Source organism: Chroicocephalus ridibundus, chromosome 8, assembly GCF_963924245.1.
Source record: "Chroicocephalus ridibundus chromosome 8, bChrRid1.1, whole genome shotgun sequence".
In the NCBI taxonomy this organism is placed as follows: Eukaryota; Metazoa; Chordata; class Aves; order Charadriiformes; family Laridae; genus Chroicocephalus; species Chroicocephalus ridibundus.
Genome location: NC_086291.1, coordinates 10,044,116 through 10,057,484, shown reverse-complemented (window position 1 = coordinate 10,057,484; position 13,369 = coordinate 10,044,116). Strand labels below are relative to the sequence as shown.

Sequence of the window (13,369 nt, the reverse complement as noted above, 5' to 3'; positions counted from 1 at the left end):
ATTTAATTTTCTCTTTTTGTTGTTTTTTTTTTCTTTCTCTCCCCATCTTTGTTTTCTTTCTTTTTCATTCTCTCTCCCTATTTTCATCTTTCTTTTTTTTTCTCTCTCTTCTCTCCCTTTATCTTTTCTCACTTTTTCCCCTCTTTCTTTTTTCTCTCCCTGTCGGGCTCTCCAGTCTCACCCGCTCCGTCTTGGGTCCATCGAGGGCCACTCTTCCGCTCTCTCCAGGAGGTTTCCAACCCTGTCCAGCCCCGGGGATCCCTCACTCGGCGACAGCGGGGGGTGTGGGGGGGGTCTGCCCTCCTTTAAACCAGGGGAGACCCTGTCGCCCGCCCGCCCGCCCGACCCCGAGCTCGGCGGTCCCCTGCCTGTGCCTGGTGGGCTGCGGGGCAGGCCAGGGCCCGTTTCCCGGCAGCACGGCGGCGCCCCCCGGCAGCGCATCCCCGTACACCCTCCGTTTCACCGGTCCGTCTGTGCTTTTACCGGGGGGGTCCGTGCGGGAGGCGGCGTACCCGGCCCAGACGGGGTTGTAGGTACAAAAATGTGCCGGTCCCCGTTCCCCCCGGGCACAGACGGGGTCCGTTCGGGACCAGTTCGCATTTTATTATTTTATTAAATAAGATGCAGGTCGGCGCCCCAAGCCCGTGGCAGCAACAGGTGACGCTGCGATCCGGGACGGGAGAAAAAATACTGGCGGCAGAGTTTGATCGCGCGTTTCCAACCCTTCCTTCATCATTCAAATGCTAATGATCTCCTCGGGTGGACGGTCCCGGGATGCGCCCACCCGTCGCCCGGCAAGGGGCAGGCGGCACTGAGCATCCCGGAGCCCCGAAGCCCGGCGGCCTTTCCCAGCCGCGGGCAGGCGGGATGCCTCTCTTCCCAACCGCCCTGCCTGCCCGCATCCCTCCCCTCGGGCTCCGAATAAATTAGGTGTATGGATATAGGTATGGATACGGAGTGAGTTGTAATCGTTCATCGCTCCGTGTGCCAAAGCGGGTCCCGTAAACCCGAATGAAAGCCTGCGCGGGAGATCGTCTCCCCGGTGAGCGGGCGGGCGGGCGGGAGCCCCAGGGGGTGTAATGAGTTTGTGCGTCGGTTCCTACAGGGAAGGTTTCGTGTCGGCGCACCGGGATCTTTCTTTTTCCCCATCTGGCGGTGTTTCTCCCACACCCCGATCCTTTCTGGCTACCGAGGGTCGGGCTCCATGTCGCAGCGTGGCAGAGAAGCGTTTTTTCGGGGCAGTCCGTGTCCGTTTCGATCAGATTTCGATTTTCCCGCTTTAACTCGCCATTTAAGTGAAATTACTTTCCTCTTTTCGTTAGTACCGGGCTTTTGAAACGGGTTAAACCAACACCGGCGATTCCTTTCACTCTCGCCAAGATACTCCAGATACTCCACTTTTCTCCGCCGGCGGAGGCGAGAGAAGAGTCCTCGGAAAACCCATGTAACCTGAATGATCCCCCGGTTCCCCCCCCCCCCGCCCCCCGCCCCCAAAATCACTCCTCAGTTGTGAGAGCCGTCTGCGGGGCACACGATCGCTTTTAATTCCAGCTAGACTCCCTGCAAAATCCGTGGGAATTTTTCCCCCACCCGGACGAGATTACCTAGGGTGGCCTCCATGGTGCCCCCCCCCCCCCCCATCAGCCCTGGGCAGAGGGAGAGAGGGGAGGACACAGGACAAGTCCCCGGGTGTAGGAAACCCTAGAGCCGGGTGGGAGCGGAGCTGTGCTAAGGGCACCGCCAGACGCAGCTCAATCGGACCCCGGGCGGGATGGGGACGGGGACGGGGGACGGGACGGGACGGGAGGCTCGCTGTTGTCGCTTTAAATTTAAATAAAGTAAGTGGAGAAGGAAAAACTTCCCTCGTTTGGGGATGGGGCCAAAAAATGCCAAGGTCCAGGCAGACGGACCCCGCTCAGACCGCGGCTCTCCCCGTCCGCGGCGGGTCCCGGCAGGGTGCGCGGGGGCGAGGGGAGGGGGATGTGAAGCGGCTGTTTGGGGCAGTGCTGAGCCCCCCCGCCCCTCGCCTGCAGCTCCCCTAGGATCTCCTCTTCCCAGGGGAGAGACGTGGCCGCAAAATAGAGGCAACAAAAGGAGCGGGCAGGGCTCGGCCGGGAGCCGGGGCCGGGCGGGAGGCCGCCCTCCGAGCCGGCGCGGGGTGTAGCGCCGAGCACCCCCCGCCGCCCCGGGGGGAACGTGGGGCGCAGCCCCTTCCCTGAGCGAGCAGGGTCTCCCAGCGACGCTCTCCTGGAGCTGTGTCCCCCAAACGCAACTTCCCACCGCTAACACCCCGAGATTTTACTGGGTTTATTTTTTAAATGCCCTTTCCTCTCCCCACCCCCGTTTTTTTTCCCCTTTCCTTTTTCTTTTTCCTATTTAATTACTTTTCTTGCAAAACCCGAGGCCGCTGCCACCTAACACGGATCCCGCCGCTGAAATCCACGTCTCCTCTATGACTTACAACCCAAATCCCAGTCCCATGACCTTTCTCTCCCCCCCCGCCCCGGGTCCCCCACCCTCGGTCATGTGGGACACGAGTAAATTTATCCACCCTGGTGGAAAGGCCTCCCTTCTGCAGTTGCTCCGGAGAAGCCCGACACGTTTCACAAGGAGAATAATTTCGTTTTCCCACCTTTCTCTCTCTCTTTCCTTCTTCTTTTTAATTGGGTTTTAATTTCATTTTCTCCCGTGCCCCGCAAGGCTCACATCTCCTCTCGGGCATGCTCCTACTCTGCGTATCTCTTTCAATAAGCCCCTGCCAAGAGGATCACTTCAGAGGGACGTTTCTGACGGCTCTTGAGCTCAGGAGATCGCCGAAAAGGGCATTTCTGTCCTTCCGGGAGCTGCGGCGAGCTGAGCCCCCGCTGCGTCCCCAGCAGCCTCCCCGAGCCCCGGGGCTCCCCTCCCGTCGCACCGCGGAGGGTCCCACCCCCCTGCGCTCTGCCCCGAGGAGATGGAGTTGTGGCTGGGGACAGGGACCCCCCGTTAGCCCCGCGGGAAGGGAGACACCCACCCGCGGTCGCCTCTCCGTCTTTCCCGCTGCTCCGGCCGGTCCTTCCCCCCCATCCCGGCCGCTCTTCCCCGCCCCAGCTCCTCGGGTCCCCTCGGGGAACGGCGGCTGGAGAAACCGCCCACCCTGGGTGTCCCCCCCACCAGGCCAAGTGCGTTTTCCAGGGGAACCTGTGGCCAGACTGCGGGATGTGTGTGTGTGTCCCCGTGTTTCCCCCTCCCCGTCTCTGCTGGGAGGTGGGTGGCATGAGGAATGGGGCACCCCCTTCTCCCGGGGGCAGCACCACAGTCGCAGCGGTTCTGTGCGAGGGAGGCAGCTCCGGAGGGTCGTGCAGCCCCTCAGGGAGGCCGGGGCAAAGCGGTGCCCCCCGGACGCTGCATCCCCAGACCCCCGGGCCCCACCGTCCCTACCGCAGCGCGCCTCGGCCCCTTCCCCGTCCGCGACGGGCGCTCCGAGGGGGGAGCCCGGACCCCCCCCGGCCTGACCCGGGGCGCTTGGCGGATGCTCGGCGTGGACGGCCGGGTGCGGGTGCCGGTGCTGGTGCCGGCAGCTCCGCCGTCGGGGCCGGCTGGAGGAAGCCGCTCCGCCGCCGCAAACCGCGTGTGACCCGGCTGCGGGCGGCTCCGGTTCGGGCTGACCCGAATTTTCCCCCTTTTGTCTTTTTTTTTTTTTTTTTTTTTTGGCGCTACCAGCCGCGGGAACGCTCCGGGTTCTGCCCGCAGGGGGGATTTATCCTAACCGCAGGCAGGTGTCGGGCATATTTTGGTGGAGGAAATGAAACCACGGGTCTGAGATGAGCTTTCTGGTCTTTTCCCTCCGTTATGGCCCGGTAAACTCCTGCTCAGGGGCTCCCATGGAAAAAAAAAAAAATGGCCCCAAACTGATAGAAACGACTCGTTTCCCGGCCGTTTCCCGGTCCCGCTCAGAAATCTGGAAAGGTATTCGGGAAAGCGTCGCGGAAATCCCAGAGAGCCCGATTTCAGGGGTTGCTATCGGCTGCCGGCGACGAAAAACGGGCAGTACATTCTCCCATATGGAAAACAGATATATTGAAGCCCCCCGACAGATACATTCATATTATAGTTGGTATTCCCAGAATTTTCCTTTTGCTTTTGCACAGTATTCTTCGGTCACATTTTTTTTTTTTTTTTTTTTAATGTGCCCGGGACAGAACAGATGGGAAATATTAATCGAGAGGGAAGGGTGTCTTGTGATAATAGGAAACACGGGTCTTTTTTTTTTTTTAAACATCTTTTCTCGCCCCAAATTTCGAGGGGAAAAATAAAAATGCGGGAAAGCAGCGTAGCGGCGCCGATGAGAAATAACAAAGGCAATTCAATCGGAAACGAACGTTTTCCCGAAGACCAAGTAGCGAAAAGTGGATTTCCAGCGCGGGGCCGGGCCGAGGGAAAGGGTCTCATCGCCCAACCCGCAGGTGCCTCGGCGGGGGCTTTATAACCCCCAGGTTTGTACCGTTTTCCCCGCTCCCGGCAGGGATCGACCCTCGCTCTTTCCCGTTCCCAAATCCCGGCCGCCTGCGCCCCTTTCCCGCGGGCGGGAGCGCCCACCGCTCCCCGCGTCCCCTCCCTCCTCGGGCTGGAAACTGACCAGAATTGGTCAATTTCACCTTCCGCGGGAGCGCAACAACCGCGCTTCTGTTGTTTTCGCTCGGCCGCTTTCCCCCGTGAAGGTTTAAATAAATCCCCCCCCCCCCCCCGACACACACACACCATCACCACCACTTTGTTTGCACCTGGGTACGGGTGTTATTTCCCGGGCTGCCCCAACGGGAAAGGTGCGGGATTTTGCCGGGCTGATGCCGGTTTTCACGGAGGGAGGGAGGGCTGTGCCCGGGAGTGTGTGTGGGGGGTGGCGGCTGCCGCCTCTATTTTAATGTCATTATAGTTGCCGTGGCAACCCATTGGATCACTCCTCCTGGAATGAACCTTGTGACAATGGTTGGTTTGAGAGAAATCGGTAAATGTGCAACCGAGGGACACAGCTACATTACCGCGAACAACAGCGAGGGTTTAACATGTGACCCTTCCAATTATACTGATGATACCTCGCTGCAGCTGCCTCCGCCGCGCTGCGAAGATGTGGCTCTTTGGGGGGGGGGGGGGGTTGGGGGAGGGGTCCCGGGGCTGTTTGGGGGCACAGCCTGGTGGGCATGGGGCTGCATCCCGCACGCCTCCGCCCTCCCTAAGAGGGGAACAGCATCTCTGCACCGGGATCGCGAAAGTGGTCCCAACCCCTCCGAAAAAGAAGGAAGGAAGAAAAATCTTCACCGGGGGAAAGTGGAGGGAGCTGAACATGCCGAGGGGCTGGGGCTGCGGGGCTGGGGAACAAGGACCTGCCTGGGGGGTGGGCAGGGACCCCCCCGCCCTGGCCCGCCACCCCCGGAGCACACAGTACCGGCGGCACATCTGTGGCACGGCTGCAGGGAGGAATAACCAAAATCCGCCCCCTCCCCGCAAAAAAAAAAAAATAAAAATAGTTTGAAGCCTTAAAATATGGTTCAGAGAATTACAAGTAATCAGAGCTGCGGGGGTCAGCAGTGCAAACTTTTTAAGACTAATGTTTATTTAGAAAAGTGAGTGGTGTCTGCGTTGCTTTTCTAGTGCCCCAGCACAAAAGTCCTAATGGCTTTTGCAGACTTTCCATCACAAACTGCTGCACGGGGCGAGGGGACCACCGCCGAAAGCGACCCCGGGCCGTCCCCCTTCACAGGGAGCATTGCCACAGGGTTTTAAACCACCCCCCCCGCGTCTTTCCATGAATCAGTGACAATATTTTTCTGCACCCCCTCCCCAATTTTGCCCCGCTTTCGCGTTTGTTCGATGTAACTCGAACCCTCGATAATACTGGAGAGGAGGAATCAGGGGATGGGGCTGGCGATTCCTCCCTCCCCTCCCCAGCCCCGTCCAGCCCCGGACGGCTGCGTCCCCGCAAGCGACGCGGGGGTTCAGCCGAGCTGGAAACCTCGTTAGGAGGAACCCGGGGGCAGAGGCAGGAACCGGCGCGGGGCGGGCTGGCCGGTGGCCATCGGGGAGGCATCTCTGGCAAACCCATTCCCCCCCTGTCTCACTCTCCAGCCGCTCTCCCGTGAGCCCAGTCAACCCTGTGCAGTTTCGGGGGTCTCTGCTGAGCCCACCCCAAAATTCGGGAGATTTGACTGCCCTTGCAGAGACTGAAGTCTCCATTTCGTTTTGTTCCCAGGACTGGAGGAATAAACCTTGCAAGCAAGCCTTATGGGGCAGCCTCCCCCTCGGCTTTCGACAGGAGGTAAATCCAAGGGAAACCCAGACTTAGGATCCCATTGGAAACCAGTGACACCAGTGCTAGGTACCTTGTAGCAGGGCTGGGAGAACTCAGCTGGGTTTAATTCCTCCCCACGTCACCCCCCTGCCCTTGACAGGTGGCAGGAGCTGGGGAGGGGCAGGGCAGGGCAGGGGGCTCAGCTCCCTTTCCAGCAAAGCACAGCAGTTGCAGCCTGGATGTGGACTGCAACCAGCAGCAAACCCACCTCCTTCCCAGGGGCCCCAAGGGGAGGGCAGAAGGATTTGGGCTGCTCAGGAAAATGCCTGTGCTTACCCCCTCTCCCCAACCTCTGTGACAAACAGCCCTAGGAGCTTTATGTTTACTCTCTTTCTAATCACAGACTCTTTTTACTTGCCATGAGCCCAGCTGGCAGAAGGTGGTGTGCTGCCAAAATCCTCCTGTTCCTGGCAAAGGTGAGACCAGATCTAACCCCTTAATCCGTGGGGGCTCACCTACCACCCTGGGACGCCCCAGCCCTCTTCCCATCCTCTGGAGATCTTGGCAGGTTTGAATGTGTCACAGCAGAGGGACAGGGTTAGGCTGGGTGAGCAGGTCTGGGGGCTGCATCCCCCTGTGTGTCCCTGGGGAATCCCACTCAGCAGAACATCAGCTGGGAAAGGGCTGGGTGGTGGAGCCATGGGGAGTGGACACCTGGAGAGAGCCCCGTCTCTGGACTAGGCTAGTGACACCGTCCCCTCCCCCCGCTGTGTGTGTGTTGGGTCCCCAGTATGGATGCACTGGGGAGGCCCTGGCATTGCTGGGGTCAGCCCTGGAGTCTGATGCCATTGTCCGCTCTCCCGTCATTAGGGCTTGCAACTCATCATCGGGGCACCTGGGGAGGCTCTGCAGCAGGACAGTGCTCTCAGCAGTGGGATGTGCAGGAGAGAAACAGGAATGTGGTGGAAGGGGGACAGAAAGGGGATGGATCCTGCTTCCTTTCCAGCTGAGTGACTGCCTTGTCCTGTTCCAGAAAAGGTGAGCTCAGTTTAACCCTTTTTTTGGTCTGGGTAGGGAAAAAAATGTAGCTCAAACCAGAGAAGGCTGAACCAAGCAATGGCAGCTGAAGGCATCCCTGGAAACACACACACCCCCCTGAGGCCTGATCCTGCCTTCCCCTGGCCAAGTCAGGCTCGGGTGCTCAGCTCCACCAGGACCGGGTCCAGGGCTGAGGATGCAGCCGGTGCTGCGAGGCCAAGCGTGGCAGAAGGAGGGCATTGGTATTTATAAACTGATGAAATGCGCTTGACACTTGAGGGAAGATGCTCTCTGCTCCCTCAAGGGCTTTCGTTTGAAGGGCTTGACTCTGCCCTCCGAGAAGATAAGACCTTCTGGCTCCCATTATCTCCCCAAGGGCCCTGCGTCACCCTCCTTCCTGCGTGTTGAAGCACCCAGATCACTTCGCTGTAATTGCTTGAGGAACGGAGGGTCCCCGGGCAGGACCTGGCACCTCTCCTGAGGGTCTGGCCTTCTGGTGCAAAGCCGGGCTGTGGGAAGGGGCTGGGTGGCACCAGCCCTTTGCTGTTCTGCATCCCTCCATCCCCCTTACAAAGCACAAATGCTGGGAATGCCATTCAGCCCCAAATTGGGAACATTTGGGCTGAAATCTTTTGAAAGCCTTTGAAAAGGGGAGGCGGGGAGGGAGGGTGGGGAGAGGGACATGGGAAGGGGAAAGAGCTACAGCCTTGTTGGCACTAAGTTGATTTGTCTGGATCCTGTCCCTTTCTGACTGTCATCCATCACCGTACCCTGGAGATGTTGCAAACCATGTGTGGATGAAGCTCAGCCATGCGAGGAGCATTCCCACATCAGGTATCACGACACTGCCCCCACCTCCCCTAGCCCCCCAAGTTTAAATCAAAGCTGTACTTCTCCCTGGCAGGGAAGCGGTGGGAATTTCAACCGGCTCCTCCTGCATCTTTGCCCTCCTCCCCAGGACCTTGCTGGGGCAGAGAGGGGAGTGTCACAACGTGGGTGACGGTGCAGGTGCCAATGGGTGGCCCAGGGAGACCAGAGGCCAGTGGAGCAAAGCCCCTGCAGCCCCCGGGGGCTGGGGCCAGCCTGATGCTCCAGCGAGGTTTTTCATCTGCCTCCGCGATGTCAGCAGAGCACAAAGGCCGGGGAGAGGTGAACCCCTCTGTTAATACACGTGTTTTAAATAACTGGTATTTTTATTTCTTCCCTTCGGTGCGGTGGGCTTGGCACGCATCTTTGTTTGCACAATTGTCCTGCCTATACGTTCTGTTGCCCAAGTAAGGAGAAAAAGATCCCGTGCGTGATCTGGAGGTGTGCTTTGCTGGTTCTGACATGTAAATATTAATCAAGAAACAACACCGAAGAGACACAAGAGACACCCCCCCACCACCCTTGAACCCCTTCAGATCCCTTTATTGTCCTGGCAGTTGTTGCATTTGGACTGGCTTTTCGCTTTCTCCTCTCAGAGTGGCTGGCTCCAGCAACGGTCCCCAGATTCCTCAGCTACATCCTACTGAGCGAAAACATTTATTGAAGTTTTCAGATTATTGGGGAAATACATATTTCTGCTTCTTTTCCAAACTCCACCGACATGTTTTCTAAGCCAGCCCCGGGTGTCAGCGTGGGGGCAGGAGGGGCATCCTCTCGCTCTCCTCTTGCAGCTGGTGCCTCCTGCATGAACTTTCGAGTACCCAGAAACTCCATGGAGGGGGATTCCTACCACCACCTTGTGCTTCATTAGTGGGCAATAGTGGTGAGTACGTGTTTAATTTTCCTCCATAAAGCTGCACTTCAGCTCGCTCACGCCTCTGAAGAAGCAGAGGGTATGGACACACTCGTCCGGCTCCTCAGATGACCACGTTTCAGATGACCTTTGCCGAGGCAGCCTCAGTGCCTTCGTGCTGGGCGGGAGGAAGCAGAGGAGCGGGGCCCATCAAAAGCGAGAAGGAGGAAAGGTCTGGCACAAAGCTGCCCTCGCCTTGTCAGCACACGTGCCTGCGACCGAACCGCGGGTCCGCGCGCGGGGTTGGGCCATGTCCTTGACCGGAGCATCCTTCATCGTTCCTCCCCCACGATCGTGTGAGCTGGCGGGCCCCGCTGCCTGGCGTGGCCTGTGGGTACCGAACGTGCCCAGCGCCCACCTCCTGCGCCCAGGGCCGGGGAGCTCGGCACCCCCGGGGCAGCACCCCTGCCGCAGGGTGTGCGGCGCTTTCCAACAGCAGCGGGGTGTTGGCTCCGGTGGTTCCCACTACGGGCTCTGCTCTGTGTGTGCCCGTGTGTGCAGGGGGGTGTACGTGTGTGTGTGTGCAGGGGTGTGTGTGTGTGTGCACGTTTGTGCGGGTGTGTGTGTGCGCGCAGGTATGTGTGTGCAGGGGTGTGTATGTGCGCGTGCAGGTGTGTGTACATGTGTGTGCAGCTGTGTATGTGTGTGTGTGCAGGTGTGTGTACATGTGTGCAGCTGTGTAGGTGTGTGTGTGGAGACGTGTATGTATGTGTGCAGGTGTGTGTAGGGGTGTGTGCGCGCAGGTGTGAATGTCCGTGTGTGCAGGGGTGTGTGTGTTTGTGCAGGTGTGTGTGTCTGGAGATGCGAATGTGCGTGGGCAGGTGTGTCTGTGTGCAGGTGTGTATGTATGTGTGTGCAGGGGTGTGTATGTGTGTGTGCAGGTGTGTGTGTGCAGGTGTGAATGTGTGTGTGCAGGTGTGAATGTGTGTGTGGGTGTTTATGTGTGTGTGCAGGTGTGTTTGTGCAGGTGTGTGTGTCTAGATGTGAATGTGCGTGTGTGCAGGTGTGTATGTGTGTGTGCAGGTGTCTGTGTGCAGGTGTGAATGTGTGTGTGTGGGTGTGTATGTGTGTGTGCAGGTGTCTGTGTGCAGGTGTGAATGTGTGTGTGGGTGTGTATGTGTGTGTGCAGGTGTGTTTGTGCAGGTGTGTGTGTCTAGATGTGAATGTGCCTGTGCGCAGGTGTGAATGTGTGTGTGCAGGTGTGTATGTGTGTGTGCAGGTGTGTATGTGTGTGTGCAGGTGTGTTTGTGCAGGTGTGTGTATCTAGATGTGAATGTGCGTGTGTGCAGGTGTGTATGTGTGTGTGCAGGTGTGTATGTGCGTGTGCAGGTGTGTTTGTGCAGGTGTGGGTGTCTAGATGTGAATGTGCGTGGGCAGGTGTGTAATTGTGTATGTGTGCAGGTGTCTATGTGTGTTTACAGGTGTGAATGTGTGTGCAGGGGTGTGTGTGTGCAGGTGTGTGTGTGTGTCCAGGTATGTGTGTAGTTGTGTGTGCATGTGCGTGTGTGCATGTGTGTTGGTGTGTGTCTGTAGATGTGAACGTGCGTGTGCCGGTGTGTGCAGGTGTGTATGTGTGTATGTGCAGGTGTGTATGAGTCTGTGTGTGCAGGTGTGTATGTGCGTGTGCAGGAGTATATGAGGGTGTTTGTGCAGGTGTGTGTGTGCAGGGGGGTGTGTGTATGCAGGGGTGTGTGTGTGTACGTGCGTGTGTTCGTGCAGGGAGGTCTCCCTTGGCAGCACAAGGGAAGAGCCAAGTGTAAAATGCTCCGGTTCTGGCTCCGTGGATAAATTGTCTGCAAGGGGCTCTTCAACCTGTACACGCCGTGCAGGCGCATGGCACTTCTCCGGGCGAACAATGGCTGGGGCTGAGTCACAGCATTGCCGAGAGGCATCCCAGCTCTCAAGGGAGAGAGGCTTGTGTTTTACCCCAGAGACAGCTCCTCTTAATGGATCCCCGAGATCGCTGTGGGATCAGGGGCGCGGGAAAGAAGAGGAAAGGGAGAACGGGGCTGAAACGCTCGGGCTCTGCGGCTGTGGGTCGGATGCAACGCTCGCAGCAGTAAGCAGATCTACAAATGATGCTGGTCCCTTCCCAGTTGTCACCCCAAGAGCTGGGGCCGGGACCAGGGTGGGGAGGGCACAGGGAGGTGGCCCGCTGGAAGGACCGGGCAGCCTGTTTCACGTGAAGGAGAGGAAATACCTTTCCCCGGGGCTCCCCATAAAACTCACTCTGCCGTGGCTCTCATTCCGCTGGCAGCTTCTCAGATGGTAACTGCTACACGCTCGAGTTTGGAAGTGGCCTTTAGCTTCAGATGTCCTTGAAGCTTCAGCTGCCAGAGGTTGGCAGGGTGCAGCAGGGAGAGGATCGTTCTGTGCTCACTGTTTCTGATATTTTCTCTCTAAGCGGCCATCCCCAGCCGCTGCTGGAGAGGAGATACTGGAGTTTTGGATGAAATCCCACAAATTTTCATGGAAGCAGAACGGCAGGAAGGCAAACAGGAAAGAAGAGGAGTAATATACTATTCTCGGGGGCACTGGTTGCATTTCTTTGTTTGCTTTGCTGTGTTGTTTCCTTTTCCTCCAGCCACATACTGCAGGATTATGGCAAACGAATTAAGGGATTAAATCATAAAGGGGAATTAGGATCCTGCCGATTTAGAAGCAGAAGCCCAGGTGGGTTTATTGAACTCTAGAGGATGCAAGAGCATCTTGGGTAGTGCTGTGGATGTAGGCCATAGGACAATTTAGGTTGGAAGGAACCCCTGAAGGTCTCTGGTCCAACAGCCTGCCACAGAGCCAACTTAGATCAGGTTGTCCAGGGCTTTGTCCAGTCAAGTTTTGAATGTCTCCAAGGATGGAAATTCCCCCACCTGTCTGGTCCCCTGTGTGTAACCGTCCTCAGTGTGAATTTTCCCCCTAATATCTAATCAAAGCTTTCCCTTCTGCAACTCGTGTTCAACGCCTCTCCTTCTGTCACCGTGCACCTTGGGTGGATGTCCAGGTGCTTCAGGGACCAATTCAGGCCCTGTTGTACCTGCCTTGGAAGCCAGATGATTGTGCACAAGCTTCAGACACGGTCCCAGCTTAGACGGCAAGTTCTGGGCCCCCCAGGCGATCCTCTTGGACTCTCTGCATGTGAGCAGTCCTCCTGGTTGGGAGGTCTCACCCCTCCATGGTGCGTCAGTACTGCTGTTGAATTGGTCTCACCTGTATAAGGACAGGGTGAGGATTTGCTATTGCTGTGACTGGAGACACCCCAAACAACATCGAAAGATTGCTCCCACAACCCATTTCCAGGGTCACCCAGGAGATGGTGGATCTGGGGAAAGTCATACAGTGGCCTTTGGTCTGCTCCATCCACATGGGGAAACAAAGGCACGGATAAACAAGTTCAGCTGCCCACCTTCGTTGCTGGTGACTTGACCAAGCAATTCCTTCTCCCCAGTGCCCTGAGCACTCCTCCACGCTGCCGGGGGTCACATAGCATGAGGCCACGCTCAGCCACGGCTTTTGGTGACAGGGTCACAGGCGGATGGACCTCTTCCAGTACATTTTGGCAGCTGGGAGTTATCTCGGTGAAAGACAGAGCTGTGACATGTTTGGCTGTGCCTTGGAGAAGAGGAAGAGGAAGAGGAAAAGGAAAAGAAGAGAAGAGAAGAGAAGAGAGAAGGAAAAGTAAAGAAGGACAACAAATCATCTACAACACATTCCCTGGCCTGCCTTTGCTGCAGGGAATGGATGTGAGGGGTTGTTCAGGGAGGAGGTAGCCTGGCCCTGCGTAGTGAGGAAGGGAGAGGCAGAAGTCGTGAAACAGGGCTCTGTTTGGACCCAAATTCGATTTGCATGGTTAAAACTTGTTGATCCCATACAAGGGTTTCCTGGCTGGGAGCTGAACTTGGTTCCACAGCCAAGCTTTTTTCTTTTCCAGAGTCTTGAGCATAAATCAGACTTTCACAGCCGCCTTTGAGTGGAAGGAGCAAGAAATCACGTTTTGTCTCCTGTCCAGGAGCTCTGGGAGAAAGGAGCTGTCAGGAACCAGCCCAGAGCCCCTGACACGTGCTCTGCGCGTCCTTGCTGCCTGGCTCTGCCTTCCCCCGTCTGGTGTAACGGCTCCGTCAGCTCCTGTGCGCTGCCTTCCCCAGCCGAGATCCCAGCCAGGCTGCTGAGGTCCAAGTCGAGCTGTGCCCCAGGCAAGGGACACCATAAAACTTTTTGGGGGCCGGGTTATGCCCTCCCCTGCCTCTCACCCAAGCCATTCAGTGGGTTTTAACACACATCCAGAT

At 57.5% G+C, this 13,369-nt stretch overlaps 1 long non-coding RNA gene across 1 annotated transcript in view; it reads left to right on the top strand.

The window, feature by feature from the left end:
* The window catches only part of LOC134519883 (uncharacterized), a 64,643-nt gene extending 56,786 nt beyond the window's left edge, over window positions 1-7,857 (top strand). Inside the window, exons 3-4 of the long non-coding RNA XR_010072320.1 lie at window positions 6,672-6,744; window positions 7,139-7,857. This is a non-coding gene — a long non-coding RNA (uncharacterized LOC134519883). The remainder of the gene's footprint in view (window positions 1-6,671; window positions 6,745-7,138) is intronic.
* The last annotated feature ends 5,512 nt before the right edge of the window (window positions 7,858-13,369 follow it).